Genomic DNA, 24,106 nt, shown 5'->3' with positions numbered 1-24,106 from the left:
CTTAATTACACCTTTTCCTTATGAAGCACAGATTGACATGTGTCTGTCTGCTTATTTTAAATTAAGACACACATTTACTTGATCATATGTGATTTTATACCGCAGGGTATAATGTACTATACAATTACCTTTCTATATTATCATTTGTGACTAACCTACCTGAAAACGTGGGGTCTTTTTACCCCCTAGGGGTGCATCAAGGGTCGCCGGTTGGCAACAACTGGCCTTTGTTTAGTTCTTTATCCTTTTGGCTCAGGTGCCCTTGAGACTCTTTATTTCCCCCATCTGCACCTGAAGTCATACGAGTTCTCATTCTTGATTGAAACTAATATAACAATGACATTTAGATGAACAATTAGTGCCCCCTAACCCCCTCTTCTTCTCACCTTTGTATCACTTAATTGGCCATGCCAAAGGGGGGCACAGTTTTAGAAACTTTCTTCGCTAACAGAATGTCATTTGTGAATATTGACCAATATACGATGAATAGGGCTGAGACATTAGCTTACAGTGAAGAAGAAGCACAAAGAATCCTCAAACTGATCAAATTCACAGGTGATGAATTAACATCAACAGACAAACCTGAAGCACTTATCAAACAAATGGGGTGGAAACTACGCAGGGAAATCAACTTGAAGTTGCATGCAACAACATTTGCCAAATACCATATAGCACAGAGGATACCCAGGGGACTCTGTGTGAATTTAGAACCGACGTTTTGTAAAGAAAACCCTACCTTTGTCAAGAGATGGCGCCAGATATTGAACAAGTGTTCATTAGACTTGATACTGCTGACAATTGAGGAGCTGGCTTAAAATCTAACTTCCCTAAGTGAGGAGATCGACAGTATTAAAACAAGTCTGAGTAAAGGGGCATCAGCAGAACAGATACAGAAGATTTTGGAGGACACTAACACCAAATTGGAGAAATATAAACAGGAACTGGAGACAAAAAAAGTACACAACTTCAGACTGGACACCCAGGACTATAAATTGGTTATAGTCTATACTTGGCAAGAGAATTACGGACAGAGACCGAGCCGGCCCTTTCAACCACGAAAATCGAGTAAACCTGACCCAAACCAGGAAACTACATCTTCCGAGACCTCGAGCACAGAATTCGAAGAAAGGACATAGCCCACTCCAGCAGTAGACGCACAGGCACAAGACACAGAAGAAGCAGGCGGACCATTGGCATCTTTTTTAGAAAAGGTCCATCAGACGGGACGGGAGAAAAAATCCACAAAGAAAGAAACTAGTGGCAAAGAAGACCTAGTGGTTAACATTAGCTCCCATCAACTTACGTGCCTGGAGATGGATGTATTGAAAAAAGGTTTGTCATTTGTCCCTACATCCAATAGCAATTTACTAAAGGAAAAAATAGATTTCTTCAAACTTATGAGGAAACTGAAGCTTAAAACGTTTTTCGATTCCTTAGAAATGGAACAAGAGATGGAGGTAGAATCGGAATTTTTGAAACTTTGCCCCAAGAGTACTTTCAACCCCCCCCTTACAGAACCTTGTGCTGTCCATCTCTGAAAAGTCAGTGTTGGAAGACTTCAAGAAGATCTGCTTTGAACATAAAGGTCAAGGGAACTTCACAAACCGTGAGAAACAAGTATTGATAAACCTATGGGACTACGAGGAGATTATCTTTAAGCCAGCTGACAAGGGGGGCGCATTAGTCCTCATGGACAAAAAAGATTACATAGAGGAAGTATCACGACAACTTATGGACACTGAATCCTAGATTGAACTGCCCAATGATCCGACTGAACAGATACACATACTGATCTGGGAAGTTCTGTTATGAGGCACTTACGAGGGAAGTTATTTCTGAGAAGACCAGGAAGATATATTGAGAACCAACATCCCGTTACCCCAGTTCTATACATTTTACCAAAAATACATAAAAGATAAAGTACTACAACCTCTGGTTCAGGGTACAGAGACATATATAAGAGACACTATGCACTTCTTGCAGAAGCTAAGAACAATGGAATTCGTGGGCGGAGGGACATTCTCTTCACCATGGACATCACCTCCTTATACACCAACATTGTCCACTGTAGAGGAGGTCCCAGATATGGCCTGCACCCCTGCCCCCCAGTGCGAGTTGCCAGTAAAATACTTGCCAAGGTATGTGACGTATGAGGAGCAACTGAACCAACAGAGAGCCGCATTGGGCCTCTGCCCTGTGTACATTAGAAGATCAGTACCTGTTGAAATGTCAATAAGCAGACAGCCCTGGGCAGCACGGTACCCAATCAGACAACCATACCAGCCGCTGATACGAAACGATGAGTATTTACAGACTGTCCATGAGCAGACACAAAGAGCCCTGATGGAAGGCAGACGATGATGAGAAGAGGGCCTGAACAGACTAACGCATGAGAAAAGGCAACACGCAAACGCGTGTATCCACGAAAAAACAGGTGCAAGAGACACGAAGGACAACACAATGTTAAAACGTAAGAAACGTCATAGCGAAAGAACCAAGATGAAAGAATCGAACCTGTTAAACGTGTGTAAATAGGTTTGAAACGCAAGATGCTAAGAAATCGATACTGCTTGCAATGCTTAGTAGAAGATAGAGCAGCAAGCGCCAACCATATCTCTACCTCAACAAGGCACAATGTGCACGTGCGACTCCATTTTGTAAAAGCAGAAGTACACCCAGGCGGCCAAGTTCTAACTAGTCGGGTTTCATATCCAAGCCAGGGAAAAGAGCGGAATCGAAACTCAACAAAGGACGGCTGAGGCCTGGGAAATCGAGGTCAACCCAAGAGAGGGAGGCGAGCTTCAGCTAAGGAGAATCAAAACTTCAGAGCATACCAGCCTGCCCTGTGAAGGTCAAGATAAGGTGGCCCGGGCAGGTGGTGGAGCTACATGGAGAATTAAATACACGAAAAGCTGGAAACTGAAGCATATTCACGGTGAACCAACACGTGACCAGCCAGGTGCGAAGATGTACCACCGTCTGATGTCACCCAGATACAAGGGGTGCCATAACTTTTCCTGATACGAGACTACAGTTTCGAGGCCTTCCTTAGCCAAATAATTGACACATCGCCCTAAAACCTCTGATTGATGCAAGGGAGGCAGGGTGAGTCTTGGGACACTAGGCACCTGGGTGTCCAGCCTGCTTGCTGCTAATTAAAGTGGAGATTTATGGTTAGGGGTGTAACTTGCCCAATCACAATGGACCATGTAATCTAGGGTCCTATAGACACTGTAACCAATAGGATGTCATAATCATAGTGACGTCCATCACGTATGATGTAGAGGGATGGGCATAGACGGCCACCAGATAAGAGTTAACCAATCCGCATGCTCTATTGTCATATACAGATATAACACCTATACTTAAGTTACCTTTCCCAACCAATTACATTGCATGATGATTTTTTGTAGAATTAGATGTCAATGATGACGAGTTTAGCCTATAAAAACGGCTGTTGGACTAAAGTTCGGGGAAGTAGGAGCGAGACAGGTGTTTGCAATGCTGCTGATTTCCATATGCTGATGTATGTATCATTAAATGGACTTCCCTTTGCCAACTTACTGAGTCCTGATTTTTTAAATGTGCTGGAGTATGTGAATCCTGCACCCTGTCCTCACATGGTGCAGCTATCCAGAATTACAAGTTCTCGGGGGTTGAGTACTGCCCAATGGGCCTGTCAGTAATTTCCTCTCCTCGTGAACACATGGTAGCAGAGGATAGTTTTGGCCATCGATTATTGATAATCGATTAATATAGTTATAAAACACCCTTAGACCGACGGCACGAAGTAAGTCTGGGCCTTCGGTTACATCACAAGTCCTTTCGCCATTCCGTCTGAGTAGACCGAGAAGCTCCCCGTGGACAATGATAGAGTAAAGAATTTCAAAAAATCTGCAGTGGGTCTGTAGGAACCCGCCTTTCCAAACATAACCCTTCTCATTCCCACGGGCAGCGGATCGGACGAAAACGTTAAAAGCGGGAAGAGGAAGGGGCGGTGATCCTGAAGTTCCAGAGAGGAAAAGAGGCGATCGGTGAGTGAAACAACGAAACTTGTTACCTTGGCAAATGTCTCATAGGCATTAGAGTAAGTAGGGGAAAGGTAACGGAGGATGGCGGAGAAAAATAAAGTAGCTAGAGGTAGAGTAGACGGTATATATTTAGTGTTAATGACTCGAGTATGAAAAGAAAACATATATAAAGAGGAATACCAGGCGGGCTCCTGAGCTAAAACGTAAAAGAATACCAGGGGGGCACCTGAGCTAAAACGTAAAAGAATACCAGGGGGGCACCTGAGCTAAAACGTAAAAGAATACCGGGGGGGGGGACACCCGAGAGAAAAATGAGATTTCGCCTTGTTCCTGCGCTTTAAAGAGTGGTCAGAAGGAACATGAACCCAGAGCCCACAGAGGGGGGACAATTTAGGCTATGATTACATTTAAAGACGGAATTAACGGGGTTTGTTCAAATACCATGGTGGGGTAATAATTAGAAGGCAGGTACATGTATGACCAGCTGGTGTCTGTCTAGTCTGTCAAGTGTCCATCATATGTGTCTTACTGCATGTTAAATGTACAACAATTGTATTGGTGATTGATTGAAATGCATTTTGGCCTTACGCGATTCTGTGACGAAGAGGGAATCGCCAGTGAATTGATGGTTTCTTTTCAGTTAATTGATAGTATACATTTTGGCGGGAAGAAGTGGATTGGAGCTTGCGGTTGTGGTGCTCGCTCATACTAGTGGAAACATTAAAAGTTTGTGTAAATATTGTGGTGTCGAAGTTAAAAAATGGAAGAGGTTACCCCACTTGCGCACTTGTGCAAGCAACTGGCCAAGCATGCAATAAAATTGAAGAAATATAGCCAGGAGTGGGTTAAGGGTACTGCCAATAAGATGTTTATGCCTTGGCCCCAGAATGGGTCCTTATCTAAGGCCGTTTTACAGCACATGACAACCTTCCAACATGCCACATATACTGGCAAAAAGCTTGAGAAACGCCTTGCTGTTCTCCAGCTTTGGAAGATGGTTGAGCAAAGGAAGGAAGAGGAACCACCTGCAGACTGGATATTAAATGTATGTACGGAGGGGGGTGAGACACCTACCGCGCCACCAGCCCCGGCAGAACCAGTCATTGAGGGAAGTAGGTCAGAGGGTCTTTACCCGTTACGAGAACTCAAAGCAGCCACAGGGTACAGTAACCCCGCATATGAGTCACCTACATGTGGTAGTGACGAAACTAAAGAACAGGAGCAGGAAATTGATTTGGCCTCCACAGTCCCGAGGGACAAGGAGAGGCACGGCGATAGTAGTAAGGATCGGGCACAGGCTAGTGCACCTCTCGATAAAGAGAGAGAGGGAAAGAAGCAGAAAGGAAGTGATGAGACAGCATTCGCGAAAGACGAATGGATGGGAGGACAGATACTATTAAAGCTAGATGGAAAGGGAAGTGATGATGTGCGGACGAGAGGAAGGCATGATGAAGAGCAAAGAAAGAAGAAAGAAGCAAGGGATGAAAGGATGAGAAAGAAGGATAGATTAAGGCGAGAACAACTATATCGCGAAGAGCCAGGAATACCGCTCAGTCGCACACAGTGTGCAGCCTATAAAAAATACAGGCTGAACATGTTAAAGTTGGAGGAAGAAAGGAGAGTGCACGAAAGGAAGGTGAAAAAGCGGGAAGACGAGGAGAGTAGAAGGGCAAAGGAACGTAGAAATGAACGAATGAGAGAAGTAGATAAGGCTAGAGAAGAAACGAAAAAGCGAAAAGAGATAGATGAGGAAGTGGAACGAAAACGCAGACAAAGGGCACGAGATCTTGAGTATTTGGAGCAGGTAGTCGTTAAACCCATTCATACAGTAGAATGGGAAGACATAGAAGAATGATTTCCTGCAAGCGATGCGGTACCAGGTACAAGCGGGATAAATATTGACGATGACTTCGATTCCAGAAGCATCCGGGAAACGATTGACGAAATATATGATGAGATGGGACGAGAAGTAGCCTACCAAGGGGGAAGGGAAGATGAGCGCTTATAGAGCACTCAGCTATATGACACTGAGGACGTTACTCAAAGTAGTGGGAGTAGGGGACTGTCCCTAGATAGACTAGAAATTGGACAGAACGAAGATGATGCAAGAAGTTGTGTAAACTGGGAATATTCAGAGTCTGACTCTGGTGGGGATACGGAGGACGAGGCACAGGAGGAAGAGGGGCGATGTGGAAAGCCGCTCCCTCGAGGCCAAGGGGTACGATGGTCCGACGCCAGTGAATCTAAACCTAGGACATCGAAGCCTACCAAGGCACATGGCAAATGTGAGGGAACACCCCGCGATCAGAGGGGGAGCCAGCATCCACCTATACAGGCAGATTAAGGGCATTGCCGGGTAGACAGCAAGATGGTAATACTGCTCTGCCAGTAGACGGGAGGAGTGGGGGAAAAGAAAAGGAAGATTGTGCCTTTCAATTCCCGCTGCTAGAAAAAGGGGGAGTGAGGCCAAAATACATTCCATGGCCACACATGGACCGAGAAAACTTAAAAAATAAGCTTGCAATGCTGACATCAGGGGCTGGGAAATGGATACACGAGTTAGGAAAGATGACCAGGGGAGTCACCTTAGCTCAGGGGACATCAAGGGCCTCCTCATCGCCATACTTGGTGAAAGGGCTGACGATGTGTGGAAATGGGCTGGGTATCCAAGGGTAACGATAACTAACACTACCCATGACGGAGCACCGTTTTATAATTGTAGAGCAGCAGTGTGGAAAGTGCTGCGAACGCTATACCCAGAAACATCAGACATGGGAGCTATAATGACTCGGAAAATGAAAGAGTCAGAGGATCCGTTGATTTATATCCAAAATTTTCAAGACACGTGGGTGCTCGAAATGCATGAGTCTTGGTCAAAGTCTATCCCTGTCTTCTACCATTTACTGTGTCAAGGGTTGCCTGAACCGGTGCAAAAACAGCTCAAGAAAATGGTAGGGATCGAAGCCAAACCGTGGGCTGAAATTCAATTGACAATTGCACACTACTGCAGATTGTTACAAGAAAAGAACCGAAAAAAGGAAGCAACCCGTAAGGGGGAAGAAGCGAAGCTGGTACAAAAGAAGCTCTCGAAGTATACTCTCAAGGGAGCTATGTTGACCAGCCCAGCCAAGCCCAGCTTGCAGCAAGAAAATAACCAAGCGAATACAGGATATTACCCGAGGGGTAGAGGATTTAGAGGAAGAGGATGGCAAGGTGGCTAGGGAGGTTTCCATGGTAATCAGGGAGGTTTTCAAAATAACCAAGGCGGATTTCAGAATGTTTTTTTTAGACCTTGAGGAACTTTTCTTGTGAAGATATCTTGTGTTTGTACCTGCGCGACTTATGTTGTTTATTCTTTGTGATTATCGAACTTTCTTTGTGTATTTGTAGTTCATCCTATATTAACCAATTGTTTGTCGCATGGCAAAAAATTGTGTCGTGATTGGGCATTCAGATTATATGAATAGGTACTCACTTAAAGCAGGCATGAGACCTGGAGCCAAAATGTGTTTTTTGAACATATCTAACTAGTGATAGGGTCAACTAGATTTAAACGGATGCTGATACTTAAATATCTATGCTTTTCAACATAGGTGGCATTGAACCCAGGAATTGCCTGACAAGATAAACAATTGTACCTTTTAAGGGGAAACCACAACATCATAAAAAGGGTAAGAAGTGACATAATTATGGATGAATGTGCACAAACAACAGAATATGTAATATCAAGAATCATAACCTGTAACTCTCCTACCTTAGCTTTACAAAAAACTCACCAGAAAAATGCACGAGGTGTTAAGGTGTTAAGATACGGTTGAAAAATGATTTTAATATGGGAGAAGTGGTTTACACACACAAGAAGTCACTTTCAGCAATACATGCTTAATAACCTAGTAGGTTTATACCTATGATTTATATTTCTTGCAATGTGTTTTTTTTTCTCCATTTGTTTTCCTTTTTGAACAAGAATAGCCCGGATTTGAGAAAGGTGCAGTAAATATGCCGAAACGCATGTCATCCGCAAGGGGCTAAGAAACAGAATAAACGGAACAAATTAAAAATGTACTTGAGATGCAACGGCTGTTTCAATTTTGTTACTTATCTATCTTGGCGCAGTAGGGTGCGGGCACAAGCACACTTCCCAGATTTCACAATGAACAGATGAGCGGTCAAGCCATGCCGGATGGGCATATGGTCCGACTACCGCCAGTATGCTGGCTGTGCAGAATGACAGGACATGTGGCGCGCATGTGCAGAAACCAAGGCATGTGGCAAAATGGCGAAGGAATGGGAGCAGGTATGGCGAATCAGCCTGCCGCCCCGCAACAAGGCAGTGCGCAGGGCCACATAGTACAGCAGCAGGCAGCAAGCTTGCAGCAAGGTGCACAACAAGGTTTCAACCCTCAAACCTGGGGAACTTGCAACAGGGGCAGCCCCAACAGGCACCACTGCCTGTGCCACAAGAAATGAACAATGGAGGAGGAACCAACCCCGGCAATGAGGGTATTCCACAAACTTACAGTGGGCCAAACCTATACATAAAATAGGACAGCTCACGGGAAACTCTGATGTGCTCTATCCTATCGGCGACACCAGACCCTAATAGGGAACCCAGGGTAAATGTCACCATATGGGGTAAGGAATATTCCTTCTTAGTTGACACGGGTGCGACGCGTTCGTGCATACGAGAAGCCAAGTTTTCCTTGTCCGGCGAGGCTATAGATACTCAGAGTTTCACTGGAGCTCATAGCAGAGTTCCCTTTACAGACACACTCCCAGTCTCAGTGGGAGAGCGTGAAATGAATGTGCCCTTATTGTACTCACGTCAGTCCCCAGTAAACATCAAGGGTCGAGATTTGATGACAAGTTGAATATGACAATCTCGTTTACTGAGGAGGTTATAGTGTGCTCCATGCCAGGAATGCACTATTCTAATGTGTGCAAAATGATCAGAGCATAATCTGGACATGCAGCCCAGAGAGCTATACCGCTGGAGCCAGAAGTTTTCGCATATGGCGTACGAGTGCTTATGGCGGGATTGCCAGGCCTCACAGACAAACCTATGAGAACCCCTGATAGACCAAGAATACCCATGTAGGAGGAAGAGGGACAAATATTTCCCTTGGAAATACAATCTGCCGCAGTAAAGGGGAAGGTGGTCCTGGTAGAAGGATATGATGACGAAGGAAGGCAATGGTGCGCTATTATCGCCATTGAAGAAGGGTATCGAGTGACTGACGTCACGGATGACGATCTGTTCGAAGAACACCCTGACTTATTAGAGACAAGAGTGGAAGTAAGTCTCATATTCTGGGTCAAAATGATCAAACGAGAAGTGCCACAGAGGATGATGCTGGTGATGGTACGTCCAGAATACTTTGAGGAGGACATGACCCAGATGCATGTCGCAGTATGGACAACAGGGCCTTATGACATAGGACTCCTGAAGGGGACAGGAGAAGTGAAAATCAAACTAAAGCCAGAAGCGATCCTACCAAGAGCGTGACAATATCCCATGTCCAGAGAAGTGGATGAGGGGATCGCAAAGACAATTTCCGCCATGATGGAACAGGGGATCCTAGTGCTGTCAGAATCACCCTGTAACACGGTGATCTATCCCGTCAAGAAATCGAAGGGCGGGTCTTGGCGTTTAATCCAGGATTTAAGGGCATTAAACGACATTGTCGAAGCTGAGTTCCCTCTAGTCTCTAACCCGTCTACAAATTTGTGCAACATACCCACTGAGGCGAAATATTTCATGGTGATTGATTTGAAAAATGCATTTTTCTCAATTCTGTTGCACCGTGACTTGCAAGACTTGACATCGTTTACGTTCAGGCAAATGCGCCTGAAAAGCATGAGGCTGCCACAGGGGGTATTGTGAGTCCCCATCCATTTTTAACAGAGTCCTGCAAATGAACCTAAGAAATATTGCGGTAGACAGTGTTGTTTTGCAGTATGTAGATGACATTCTGATCTGCAGCACCACTGAGGAGCAATGCAGGAGTGACTCTGTCCAGCTACTAACGATACTAGCTGAGAAGGGGTACAAAGTTGATAAAGAAAAGTTGCAATACTGTCAGCGGGAAGTGCTGTACATAGGGCAACTAATCTCTCATGAAGGGAAAAAAATAACCCCAGAAAGGGCTGAAGCCATCATGAACACGGCCAAGCCACGCACGATCAAGCAAGTGCAAAGCTTTTTAGGCCTGTGCAATTATGTCCAAGCTTGGGTCTTTGACTACAGCTCGTACACTAAGCCCTTGCTTCAGGCCCTGAAGAAGGCCCAAGCGACAAAGGAAGAAATCGAGCGGACTGAGGCAATGGAAAATGGTTTTTCAGAACTTAAGTGGGCAATTTGTAAGGCACCAGTTCTCGGGATCCCTAATTATGCAGAAGAATTCTATCTGTTCTCACATACCAATGGCAATTTTATGACGGCAGTACTTGCTCAACGAACATCGCTGGGGTGCAAACCTCTAGCGTATTACAGCGGGAGTCTGGACCCGGTTATGAGGGGCCACTTCCCATGCAAACAAAATCTGGCTGCCGCCGTGTTTGCCATCGAGAAGGCGTCTTCCATTGTGATGGTGTGCTCCATGACATTGTATGTCGAGCACTCACTGTTCGCCATATTGGAGAAGTCAAAAGGCACATTGACATCACAGGGAGCATCCGCCTATGAGGTGATCATCTCAAATCCATCGATCAAAATAGTTCGATGTAAAACGGTAAACCCTGCAACGTTCATAATAGAACCAGTAAATGAGGGTGAACCAGTCCATGACTGTGCAAACTATGAAGAATTCTACAATGAAATCCCAAGGGTAAAGGAGAATGCCCTTCCAAGTGGGGAGGTCGTCTTCATTAACAGGTCTTTTAGAATCGACCAAGAAGACAGACAAAGGTATACAGGCGTAGCCGTGGTGAAACACCAGGCGAATGGAGAGTTTCAGGTACTCGCCAGCGGGCAAATACCTTCTCACTATTCAGCCCAAGCTGCAGAACTGGTGGCACTGATACTCACCATCGAAAATCATGCGGATCAGGAAGTGACAGTGTACAGTGATTCCGCCTATGTGACTTCCACCGTGCACGCAGGCTTAGCACGATGGAAAAGGAGGGGTTACCTCCGAGCAGACGGCACGCCAGTGCAACATGCAGCCTTACTGGATAGGCTGATAAAAGCACTACAGCTCCCAGTGTGCATTGTGGTCGTGAAATGCGCTGCTCACACCAAGGGGACAGATTTTGTGTCACGTGGAAACCATGAAGCGGACACGGAAGCCAAGCGCATGACATCCAAGAATGAAACAATAATGGACGTGGAGGTGGCACGTACCCATGAACAAATGATGGTAGTGCGAGCCACACCAGAAGCCTATAGGAATATGGGGCAGACTCAATGAATGAAGCTCCAAGGGGAGGCACCTCGGGAGGGGAAAAATGTATGGAAGCGTCAAGGGTGTTCTTTAAACCTCTCTGACGGATTGTGGAGGCAAGACAGCACTGGTAAACCAGTAATGCCTGTCACCCTTCTAAAGGTAGCGTTAGAACAGCTCCACTACCCCTTACACATGTCAAAAGAAAATCTTGCTGCAATGCTCGCAGAAGACTGGTTCACGCCGAATTTAGCGGAGCATGTTGCATTTTATATGGTCAACTGCATAATTTGTCAGCAATTCACCTCTGGGCACACATTAAAAGTAGTGAGAGGAATCATTCCCAGACCTAATGGACCGTCCCAGCACCTACATATCGATTATGTCGATATGATTCAGGTGTGTAATGCGTACAGGTATTTAATTGTGGTGATGTGTCCTTTCTCAAGATGGATAGAAGCAGGTCCCTGTACACACCCCGATGCAGCCTGTGCCACAAAATTTCTGGTGAGGGAAGTATTCCCTAGGTGGGGGGTGTGCGAGGTAATGAGATCAGATAATGGGCCCCATTTTGTAAACAGTGTTTGAGCAGATTAGCTTGTTGCTTGATAGAAAGCACAAGTTCTCGTCGGCGTATCACCCAGAGGGAAATGGGATATGTGAACGGCTCAAAGGCCTGTTAAAAGAGAGAATAGCCAAGTTGAAGCTCACATTAAAGAAGGAATGGTTGCACTGTCTACCACTGGCATTGTAGGCTCTTCTGAACCAACCAGGCTCCGACCATCATCTTACACCACACAAAATTGTTACTGGTAGAAGGATAAGGACCCCTCTTACCTCCCGGGACAGGGCTAGATGTGATGCCCAGCCTGCTAGGGAGATTCTAGGAGCAGAGATGAAGGATTACCTTGACTGTCTCACATCCAGCGCCACTGTCATTTCAGGCCAGCTGCAGCGACGGCGTAAAGGGATCAGCACAGCACAAACCACAACAGACAGTGCTGATACAGGCACAGCTCACAGCCTTCGTGCGCCCCTTGTCTTCCCTGGCGACACCGTCCTCGTACAGAATTTCACAAGGAAAAAATGGGACGAGCCAAGGTTTAATGGCCCTTTCATCGTAGAGGACTGCACCTCGTCCGCTGTCAAACTGTAGGGCAGAAGAGCCTGGATCTTCCTTAACAACATCAAACCGTTTATAGGGGAGAGCACCCCTACTGCATCCACCTCTGAGAGATCTACAGACAACAGGGAAGAACCTCAGCACGTGCAGTCAAGATCTATGGCAATGAAGAAGGACGCATGAGCAGAGAAGAAAAGAAAAGAGCCCGTTTGTGAAAATCGTGTCCACACTGAACTTTTCCTTTATGCACAGAAAGAGACAAAACCAAGCAAACGAACAGGTAAAAAGGAGAATCATATATTCCGGAACTGCAGTGACACAGTGACACTGGTAACTCGAACACGTTCAAACACACGAAGCATTGAACATGAACTCTAAGACTCTGATAAGTAGTAAAATAAGACATTTCTGAGAACCAAAAAACACTATTCTAAAGCATCCAGTACCAAGACTCAGAATTCATGGTACATCCCAGCAGAAGTCTCAAGTGGGATGTACTCACCTACTTTCAGCTCGTGCTCCTAACATATCCGTCACTCATAGGGAGAGGAACAAGTGTCACAGAATACATTCAAGATCCAGAAAATAAGACAAGAGACTAATGCTCCCACCCCAAGTGATCATTGATGAAATAACATATACATTATTCTTCCGAATCATAGAGGAGTGCCCAGGACTTGTCGGGAGAACCACAGATACACTGACTTTCATCAGAGATCCCCGAAACAATGACTTTTTGAACTAAGTGTGGTATGAACTGAACTGTGTGGTAGCAATCCACGCAGCAGGAAAGTGCAAAAACTGCTCACGACAAAAGAAAGACTTGTGATCGGGACACAGCAAAACAAAGCAAATGTCCCTGTCCACTGCAGACACGCAGCTAGCCCACAATGTCCTGATTAGACTAGTCACAGACTATCCAGAAATGGTGGGAAGGCCTGCTGATGTTGATGTTGTCACTTTCCTCAGAGATCCAGTCAATTTCCTACACATGAAGACTCTTCTCCACAGGATCATGCTCCAAGTGGAACTGTCCAACTTCCAGCGAGAATTCCTAAGGAGATTCCTGTGAGACTGTTCGTCGAGGGACAGATCGAGGGAAGTACAAAGACTGTTCATGGCACAAAAAAGGGCCTGTTATCTAGAGGCCAGAAAGTAAGAGCGAATGTCGTTGACACCAGGAGACAGCAGATACGCATTCCGAGTCTTCCTCCACCTCATTGAGAACTTTCCAGAACTCGTGGGTAGACCCATCACTGTCGATGTGCCCACCTTCCTCAGCGACCCAGCAAAGAACGCAAAACTGAACAGGCTCCTGAGAGCTATTATCTCGCAGCTGAGAAGCAATTGTGGACATCCATTGCTGAGGAGAGCCTTGGGGGGGGAGATCCACGATAAAACTCTTCATCTTCCTTCCGCCGAGGACAGAGTAAGAAAACAAGGACAAAGTTCTCCATTCTGCTAACATAGGACAGATTGAGAAGAGCGGAAACAAGGATAACCACATCGTGTTTGTATTTTATTTTTTATTTAAATTTAATTTTTGTATTTTTCTTCTATTTTTCATCATCTTTCTGCCGTGGCACAGATGGAGGAGAGAGAACTATTCTTCAACGTGTCAACGAATGACCAATTGGAAGGAACGGACACAAGAATTTCACCATCGTGTTTTCCATTTTCAACATCTTTCTTATTTCTTCCTACCTTCTCATATGTTCACTTTTATTTTTATTTTTCCGACATTTTATTTTTGCATGATTTGTAGCGAATCCATCTCTTCATGGTGTCATTGCGAACAGATTCCTGCATGTCCTCAGGGCCATGGTGAATTGGAGGGGTGCCCTGGGACTGTGTTTATTATAGAAATGCAAAATGAAAATGATATGATAAAGACAGTAGTCTAACCTTTCTCCATAGTCTAGATAAACGGTACTGTGCCGCATATCTCGAGACTACTGGTCACACCCATAAGGGAGACATTTGAATAATACTTGTCACTTTAGGATTTGAGCAATGAGATCAAAGTAAGAAAGGAAATAAACTATTGACTATGGACTTGATCGGCATGGGGGCCCAGAACAGTAACCTAGTTTTGCCACCCTCGGAAGGGCACCCCCGCTTCCCTGGAAGGAGATGCTGCAAGCTATTGTTTACAGCCATTATATGTATATGCATAGTGATTATTATTGTGTTTTTGTCTCTAATCTCTAACTATAAGAACTGCATTTTTTATTGGTGCACGGAGTGTCCCATTGTCTGTGCATCCACCAGATAACGAATATCAGGATCCCACAAAAGCACCCAGGCCACATATCGTCATCCCTGTTCCTAGAAAAGCTGGTGGTAAAGCAAACAAACTGAAACTGAATGTAATAAATAGTGACAGATACACGGTTGAGGTTATGAACGAGGAGAAAAGCTGGAGACAGGGTCAGCTCGGAATGAATGATAACATAGCACTGTCCATGGCACGCACCCACACACTGAGTGCACACGAACAAAGCAAGTGTCAATGGCTACGGGACCTCAGACCAAATCAACAGTAAAAGAAAAACTGCCTAAGGAACGACCGGATCCAGAAAATAGTAGAAGTAAACAAGAGGAGCCAGGTGAGAACCCAAGCAGAAGGGGCATGACAGAATCCCTCAAAGAACCGGAAGAAGCCACAAAAGAACCTACTGAGAAAACACATGCGTTGGTTGAATATGTGTTCCCGCTCATACTTAGAGCAAAGAAGCTACATGAGGAGCTGAGCAAGAAAACAACAGAAACTGTAATAACGAGCATGCCTGCTCTATCTCGCAGAAAGAATCACACCGAAAGCCTCCATCAGACCCACCAGAGCTCACCGCACCAACATGATTGATGTCCCCACGTTTCAAAGATCCAGGGCGGGAGGAACCAGCTTCCAACACCTCGCACCTAAAAACTGGAACTCCTTACCTACCTCACTAAGGAACGAAAAATCATACCATACCTTCCGTAAAAACCTCAAAACCCTCCTATTCCGCTAAAGTCTTCCACATGCACTCTCATGCTTGCATTGTAACCACAGCATAGCATAACCTCTAAGCTCAATGTTTATTACCAATGTGAAATGTACTCGGTAACTCGGTTTACATCTGTAAACACATTCCTATGCTTGTGTTCATGACTAAGTCTGCTGTAACAGCGCCACGATGCCCCAGGGCAGTTCTGTGCGCTTTATAAATGCAAATAAATAAATAAATAAAATAAACACCAGAAATAAGCATCAGGCCTACAATGCCGCAATGCTTTGGGAAGATGACGAGCCAATGGTGGTGGGAGGGGGTCTACAAAAGAATGCATGAGGGAAGGAAAAGAAATGCAAAACATCCCCCTATTACTGCAGGGCAGGAAATTAAACCTGCCCCACCAAGGATAATACCCAAAAGCCTACCCGAATGGAAGAGCAGTACAGACGCATTCAAAAACATAGTGATAGCCAATTACAGAAAAACGTTAAGAATCAAGAGAAGTACATATGAAACCGACAACGAACTGAACGATTACTTGGACAGCACAGCCCATCTAGGAAACAACATTTGGTATCAACACATGAAGGAAGTTGGAAGGAGGCAATCAGAAGGGGAATGTTTCGTCTGTGCACTCCTGCCATACAGCATGGGCAAGTCCAAAATCCTTGTGGCGTTAGAAGTTGATGTCCCCACTGCACACTGCATGTCACACGTAGCAATGTGCAACACCAGAGGGCAGTTTATGGGGAGGGACGCCTCCCTGATATGGGCCAATGAAAAGGATTTCCCTGATGAAGACGGTTTTGTTCAGGACATCAAAACAAGAAACAGGGCACACACCAAGAATCATGTGATTAGATATGAGAACCATGACGTCAACGGATCAGGAATAAGATGGGAAATAAACCCGAGACTGAATGTCCAAAGGAAAACAGCTGAAGAAGCTCAAATCTGGAAGAACCAAGGTCAAATGCAGATCTGGGGGTTAGTAGTGCCCCAAACGGATGGGAAGAAGGGGTCGTGATCTGCCGACCCTGGATGGTCCTTGGAGCCTGCCAAGAAGCAATAGAAAATTCACAAAGACTATCCAAACCATTGTGGCCAAGAGTGGTAAAACTGCTAACATCGGTCGAAGACAGAGGAGGACCCCTGCAAATAGTACTATTGGAAAACCCGAAACTGTGCTTCAGAAGTAATGGCATGAGGAAAATGGGGGAGAATCAAAACTGCAGATGAATATTTGAAGCCCCAGGGATGTTGCAAGGAACCGCAGTCCTGATGGACTATTACTGGGCATGTGGGTCCAAGGCATACATAAGGCTACTAAGGAACTGGGGAGGCATATGCATACTGGTGAACGTCCACGTTCCGGCACTGGTGATTGCAAAAAATGAACTGAATTTGGACAGCTTCCTAAAAGCAGATGCTCACCTGAGGAAAAGGACGTCTGTGAAGTTAATGTCGAGGATGAAGAGAGAAAATTACTTCTCCACCAAATCAGAGGACACTTTTCATGCCATTCCCTACGAACACAGGCTGTTTAGCCTAACCTCATCCATATTCACAACAATACTCTTGCTGCACATCCAAGTTAGTGCAAATACCAAATGGTTGCAGATAACCAGATGGGAATTACCGCAGACCATCAATACACCATAAAAGGATTCAACACGATTAAAGAAGAACTAAGAGCAGTCCGCCTGATGACTCTCCAGAACAGATATGTGCTTGACATGATTACAGCGATGAATCGAGGTGTTTGTGCAAAAATCGGAGAATCGTGTTGCAAAATTATAACATTGCACGATGAGGAAAATGGAACCCTCACCGATGCCATAGGCATGCTGACAAGCCTAAAGAACCAGATGACCGAGGAAACAGATGAAGTGGATGATGACAGCTGGTTTGGGAACTTATTCTCCTGGGTCCCGCCAATGGATGGCTGGCATATTCAAGTTTCTGGAAGCCTGACTAGCTATGGTGCTGCTAGGATTCTGTGTTATCAGGATAATCATCACACAGTGCCAGAAAACTGCAAAAAAAGGCCATTGGGATGAAAATTATGGTTGATATTGAGCCAGGTTGGAAGCCCAGACACCTAACAGACGAAGAGATAAAGAACTTCGTGAAGGCCAGCGAATTTGCACCAGAGGGAACAAAATTCACTTATCCCAAGAAACGAAGAAGGTATGAAGGAAAATGGATTTATTGCAGTCCAAATGGACAATGCCAGCTGATGACCTGGAACAAAGAACTGCGAAGCAATTAAGAGAACACGTGCTGCATAGAAATACTTTCAACAGAGATGAACATACACTCTGGGGGATAAAAAGCCAAACAGTAGTGTTAATAGCCCTGATGATGGACAGAGGTCTGAAATGCATTGGCAATAATATTGTGACACTGACTGGTCAGGAATAAATAAGAATACTTGAAAAAACTGTATAAAGAACTGTGGATTGATAATTTGGAACATAACCACTGAACAAAGTGTCTGAAATCATTTTGAGAGTTAATTGGAACCCAACAAGGGAAGTGAGTGAGCTCATCCAAGGATGGAAATTGTCCATCCCTACTTTGTGGACACTGCACCCCTTCACCCAAGTGTGAGCTGCCAGTAAAATACTTGCCAAGGTATGTGACGTATGAGGAGCAACTGAACCAAAAGAGAGCCGCATTGGGCCTCTGCCCTGTGTACATTAGAAGATCAGTACCTGTTGAAATGCCAATAAGCAGACAGCCCTGGGCAGCACGGTACCCAATCAGACAACCATACCAGCCGCTGATACGAAACAATGAGTATTTACAGACTGTCCATGAAGAGACACAAAGAGCCCTGATGGAAGGCAGCCGATGATGTGAAGATGGCCTGGACAGACTAACGCATGAGAAAAGGCAACATGCGAACGCATGTATCCACGAAAACAGGTGCAAGAGACACAAAGGACAACACCATGTTAAAACGTAAGAAACATCATAGCGAAAGAACCAAGATGAAAGAATAGAACCTGTTAAACGTGTGTAAATAGGCTTGAAACGCAAGATGCTAAGACATCGATAATGCTTGCAATGCTTAGTAGAAGATAGTGCGGCAAGCGCCAACCATATATCTACCTCAAGAAGGCACAATGTACACGTGCGACTCCATTTTGTAAAAGCAGAAGTACGCCCAGGCGGCCAAGACCTAACTAGTCGGGTTTCATATCCAAGCCCAAGCCAGGGGAAAGAGCGGAATCGAAACTCAACAAAGGACAGCTCAGGCCTGGGAAATCGAGGTCAACCCAAGAAAGGGAGGCGAGCTTCAGCTAAAGAGAATCGAAACTCCAGAGCATACCAGCCTGCCCTGTGAAGGTCAAGATAAGGAGGCCCGGGCAGGTGGTGGAGCTACATGGAGAATTAAATACACGAAAAGCTGAAACTGAAGCATATTCATGGTGAACCAACACGTGACCAGCCAGCGTCTGATGTCACCCAGATCCAAGGGGTGCCATAACTTTTCCTGATAAGAGACTACAGTTTTGAGGCCTTCCTTAGCCAACTAATTGACACATCGCCCTAAAACCACTGATTGATGGAAGGGAGGCCGGGTGAATCTTGGGACACTAGGCACCTGGGTGTCCAGCCTGTTTGCTGCTAATTAAAGTGGAGATTTATGGTTAGGGGTGTAACTTGCCCAATCACAATGGACCATGTAATCTAGGGTCCTATGGACACTGTAACCAATAGGACCTCGTACTCATAGTGACGTCCATCACGTGTGATGTAGAGGGATGGGCGTAGACGCCCACCAGATAAGAGTTAACCAATCTGCATGCTTGATTCTCATATACAGATACAACACCTATACTTAAATTACCTTTCCCAACCAATTATATTGCGTGATGATTTTTTGTAGAATGAGACGTCAATGATAACGAGTTTAGCCTATAAAAACGGCTGTTGGACTAAAGTTCGGGCAAGTCGGAGCGAGACAGGTGTTTGCAATGCTGCTGATTTCCATATGCTGATGTATGTATCATTAAACAGACTTCCCTTTGCCAATTTACTGAGTCCTGATTTTTTAAATGTGCTGGAGTATGTGAATCCTGCACCCTGTCCTCACATGGTGCAGCTATCCAGAATTACAAGTTCTCGGGGGTTGTGTACTGACCAATGGGCCCGTCAGTAATTTCCTCTCCTCGTAAACACCACAAATCTGGATTGGAAGCAATAGAATGGATCTTATGATGATATGATATGGCATTTGTAACGCACCTATACACAAGTGTTTCAAGGCGCGACGAGGCAGGGAGGGGGGAACAAGAGGAAGACAGACAACGATCCTAATAGGCCACGTGTCATTCAGATCGCGCAAGTGCAGGGGTAAGGGGAAGGGAGAAAGTGCATGGGGAAGGGGAGGGGGGGGAAGTGCAGTACAAGGTAAGTAGAATAAAATAAAATGAATAAATAAAGAGGGCCAGCTGGTGGCAAGTGCAAGGTAAGTGCAGACAAGTGCTGGGAAGGGGGGGCTGTAGGGATACAGAGACAGTCCCGCAGTGCAGGGGTTGCCAGGGAGGCAGTGCAAGTGGAGAGTGGCTGGGCCCAGGAGCGGGGTCGGTGAGAGTGGCCCAGTTGCAGATTCAGTGCAGTTTCAGCGAAGAATTAGCAGGGGAGAGGGAGAGAGAAAGCAGAAGCAAAGAGGAAGGTTTTGAGGTGCTTCCGGAACCGGAGATGGTTCTCCTCAAGTTTCAGGGAGGCAGGAAGGCTGTTCCAGAGGGAGGCCCCTGCCGCGGAAAGAGATCTACCCCCAGCTCGTAGTTTCGAGAAGCGGCTGACCCTGAGGGAGTTGGAGATGGATGAGTGAAGGGCTCGGGAAAGAAGATATTTAGGAAGAGAGAGTTGAAGGTATTTAGGCCCCAGGCCCCAGAAGGCCTTGTGGACAATGCAGAGGGTTTTGAACTTTATCCTCGTAGCCACTGGGAGCCAGTGTAGAGATTTCAGTCCTAGAGAGATACGGTCCCTGGGCTTGAGGCCAAGGACAAGTCCCGCAGTTCTGTTCTGGATGAGTTGCAGAGGGCGGAGAGTGGAGGCAGGCAGATTAAGATAGAGGCTGTTACAGTAGTCCAGCTTTGAGAGAATCAGGGCTCGGGAGACAGTGAGCTTCTGGGGTAAGGAGAGGAAGGGAAGAATACCTCTGAGGAGGTGCAGCTGGTAGTGTGACTTCTTAGAGACGTCAGATATGAGGAGAAAAGGAGAGTGTGGAGTCGAAGATAACCCCAAGGTTTTTTGCCTTGCAGGGAGGTTCTTAGTGTTACTAAGAACACAGCAGTGCTTGGGGGACAGGTTGTTTGTACTCCCCTTATTGAAACTCGTCCTTATGAACAATTTCTTCAGATTTCAGGATCTGTATTTATTGCAAATATCAGGCACAAGCATGGGAGCCGCCATGGCCCCTACATATGTGAATGCATATATGTTCTATTTGGAACATGAGCACATCCTTACATCACCGCAGTGGATGAGACATCTATCGATGTACGTCCGGTACATTGATGATGTTTGGTATTTGGAGTGGGGCCTCCAGATGAACTGCAGGAATTTTTTGGAATGATGAATCTTATGCATCCTAGAATTAGATTCACTACCGAAACAAGTATCAAGTCAGTCAATTTCCTGGATGTTGAAGTTTATGTTCAGGGCAATTCCCTGGCAACGAAGATTTACACTAAGCCCACAGATAGAAACAGTTTATTGTTAGCAACAAGCTTCCATCCAAGACGTGCTGTTGATAGCGTATCCCTCAGTCAATTTCTAAGGTACAGATGCAACATTTCAGACATTGAGGAGTACAGGAACCAATCCAACATCTTTCAACGAAAGTTTCAGGACCGAGGTTACAAACAAGACCAATTAACAAGCATTAAAACAGAGTGGAACTGATGGAAAGGGATTCCCTTCTGACACAAAAAACTCTAGTGTATGTCACAACTCAGTTCAGAGTCCCATTATTAAGAGAGTCATTAAAAAATACTGGTCGATGTTACAAATGGATCCACAGCTCCAGCCACTCTTCTGCCAATTACCCATACTGCAACAACAAGGCTTTACGTAATAGTCTGATTAAAGCAGAGACCAAAACGACGAAGATAGAGAACCCACAGAAACACAAAGGCACGCAGCCATGTCATAATTGTCAGCATTGTAACAATATCATACAGGCCAGTAGCATTCCATAGCCCCACTCTGGGAAACCCCTACTTTTGAAACACTCAGCAACGTGCGACTCAACAAATGTGGTGTATGCACTGAAATGTACTTGTGGCTTTTACTACGTTGGAATAACCACAAGGAAAGCAAATACACGTTGGACCGAACACAAGTCCAACATCCAGACACGCAACTTGAAATCATCAGTGGCAATGCACTTCATCGAAAGTAAACACACGGTAGCTCAACGCAAATGCGTTATACTAGAACAGGTCAGATTAGGTCCTAGAGGTGGTGACCCACATAAGAAACTGTTACAGAGAGAGGTGTTATGGATAGACTTGTTAGATTCCATACACCCAAGGGGCATGAATACAGAAATTGATTTGATGTGCTTTGTGTAATGGACTGTTTATCTACCTGTTCTTTGACCTATCCTATGTACTGGATGATGTGTTCTATCACTAACCCAAGATACGATTGACAAACAATTGGGTTCATGACAAATGCACTGTTATAGGCACCATATCATACTGCACTGCTACCTGTTTACAATGCACTCAGGATTTGGGCATCTTCATTCTAACACTCCTATTATATGTAATCACTGTCCGCTTTGCCATCTTCCTAGGGACTCGCTTATCAGCTCCACATATCGCATCAGGCTAGGGGTCCTTGGGGCACCCAACCGGATAATTCTCCAGCTGGACTGCTCCTCCCACTTCCCTCCCCTACTTTGGAACTGCTGTAAGTGTACCGCACTTTTTCAGTTCCCCATGACACTACTGGACCATTTACCATCGTTTGGCCACAATGATCATTGTCCACTTTGCAAACTCCCTAGGGACTTGCTTATCAGTTCTACATATTCCATCAGGTTAGGGGTCCTTGGAGCACCCGACCGGATAATTTTCCAGCTGGATTGCTCCTCTCCCTTCCCTCCCCACTTCGGGACTACAGCAAGTGTGTCCCACCTATTCAAATCCCCCACGACACTATTGGACCATCTACCTTAGTCTGGCTACAGTTGAGCGACATGGTTCGCTCCGCCTACACTCGACCAAAATAGAGGCATCCTGCCCTTCACCGTATCCGCATGCTAAAGGATTTATAGGTTATTGTAATCTGGCATCGATATTTTTTGCTCGCGACCAAGCGGGCCACAACTAGACATGCCGCATCTCCCACAGAGACCTCGAGTCATTATGTTTCCTAGACAACGCATCTACATGCCCCTACCAAGATGGCGGGCGCCTCTGTTAGGACGCAACACGCATGCGCGGGTGTCCCTAGGCGACACTATATACAATCTGGGGTCAGATCGAGCATCGATCGGGACCCTTGGCTATTCACAGCACCGGCTCTACACCCTTGGTGAGTGCACGGCCCGTGCCACAAGGACTTAGTCCTCCCCGATCCCTTGCCCCATTCCAGTTATAGATAGCACCCGTACTACTTTGGCACATTTTTCCGCGCACGCTAGCTTCTAACTCCGTGTGATTTCACCTCCATAGACTGGTTTCCACCGTCCATAGCACGTTATCCTACCATTTTTGCAGACCCATTTTGCTTTTCTCCGACTTTTTGTCGGGTAAGTGCTAAATCTTTGTTATTGGAATGATTTACCTTACTTAGTGCTCGTATCATGTTAACTTTTGATTTGGCTTGAGGGGGTTACCCCACTGATTGAATGATTCCCATTAATTGCAGGTCCATTTAATGACCTGGAGAGCCACTAGGAAATGGCAATGAAGTCAGTCTTTTGAATTTGGACTTAGCCTCTCTCTTATAAATGTACATTTATTTTTGAGTACTATACTATACTGACTTGCATTATTTTGCATTATTATATAGATACATTGCGGCAGTATGTTGTATCAATCCTAGGAAATTGAGCACTTTCATGCCCTGAAGAAGGATTCTGTTGTTATCCAAAACGCGTTGGCATACCGTTGTTACCATCTCTAGAAAGTATTAGGAGATAGAACTATGTATGACCAAACTCATGCACCAATACCTTTTTTTCGAAAGTAGGGAGGAGTACATGTTAGAGTAATAGAACTGTTTACCCAGTGTGAATTATCTTGTGTGAGGTAAATGTTTTCTGTATCACTTTGTTTGTTATGAGTTTATGGATGACAGTGAGCCATTGAAACTGTACTTAATTACACCTTTTTCTTATGAAGCACAGATTGACATGTGTCTGTCTGCTTATTTTAAATTAAGACGCACATTTACTTGATTATATGTGATTTTATACCGCAAGGTATACTATAGAATTACCTTTCTATATTATCATTTGTGACTAACCTACCTGAAAAAGTGGGGTCTTTTTACCCCCTAGGGGTGCATCAAGGGTCGCCGGTTGGCAACAACTGGCCTTTG

This window comes from Ambystoma mexicanum, chromosome 14 (assembly GCF_040938575.1).
Source record: "Ambystoma mexicanum isolate Mex_15411 chromosome 14, UKY_AmexF1_1, whole genome shotgun sequence".
In the NCBI taxonomy this organism is placed as follows: domain Eukaryota; kingdom Metazoa; phylum Chordata; class Amphibia; order Caudata; family Ambystomatidae; genus Ambystoma; species Ambystoma mexicanum.
The sequence above is the reverse complement of the archived record's forward strand: the minus strand, read 5'-3'. Positions refer to the sequence as shown.